Source organism: Seriola lalandi, unplaced genomic scaffold, assembly GCF_002814215.2.
Source record: "Seriola lalandi dorsalis isolate HSWRI2012SDOR001 ecotype SW California unplaced genomic scaffold, Sedor1 jcf7180002054504, whole genome shotgun sequence".
Lineage (NCBI taxonomy): Eukaryota > Metazoa > Chordata > Actinopteri > Carangiformes > Carangidae > Seriola > Seriola lalandi.
In genome coordinates, this window is record NW_019525057.1 from 1,633,503 (window position 1) to 1,634,078 (window position 576).

The 576-nt window shown below is 49.8% G+C and overlaps 1 protein-coding gene across 4 annotated transcripts in view; it reads left to right on the top strand.

Moving 5' to 3' along the window:
* Nucleotides 1-576, top strand: part of syt1a (synaptotagmin Ia) — a 157,860-nt gene that overhangs the window by 128,224 nt on the left and 29,060 nt on the right. The window lies entirely within an intron of this gene.

The window sequence follows — 576 nt, forward strand, 5'->3', positions numbered from 1 at the left end:
ACCCCTCCCCCAGATGTACATTACAACCCCTTTTACCAACACCTACCCACCCACCGCTGGCATGATGCTTCTAGCTACCATCGGCGTAGGGGTTAAACATTAAAGCTTTAGGGTTATGATGACAATGTGACTGAATGTTTGAGGGCGTAACCAGACTTGGGAATGTGGGAATCACGCGAGAGCACCGGTTTGTTCGACAGAGAATGCTCTGCATGCCTAACAGAGACATCTTGGAAGGCAACCTTTGACGCTGAATGAATGACCTTGAGAAACCAGTCTTTGCCTCTTCAATCGCATGTTGGTCCTATAACAAACTCCTCCGCCCCCTCCCCCACACCTCTCCTTTCCCCCCTCCCCCACCAATGCCACCACCTGCTACCCTCACCTCAGTGCCAGGCAAGCGAAAGGGCAACTTCACTTCTCACTCTGCCACTTCGGACACTTCCCAGTTGATATGTGTTTTTGCCAGAGACTTGATCTGCCTGAAATAACATCAAGGGAATTGTCTTACTGTGATCTTTTCTGGAAGCATCTCTCTCTCTCCTTCTTTCTGTCCACTCTCAATGTCTCTCTACC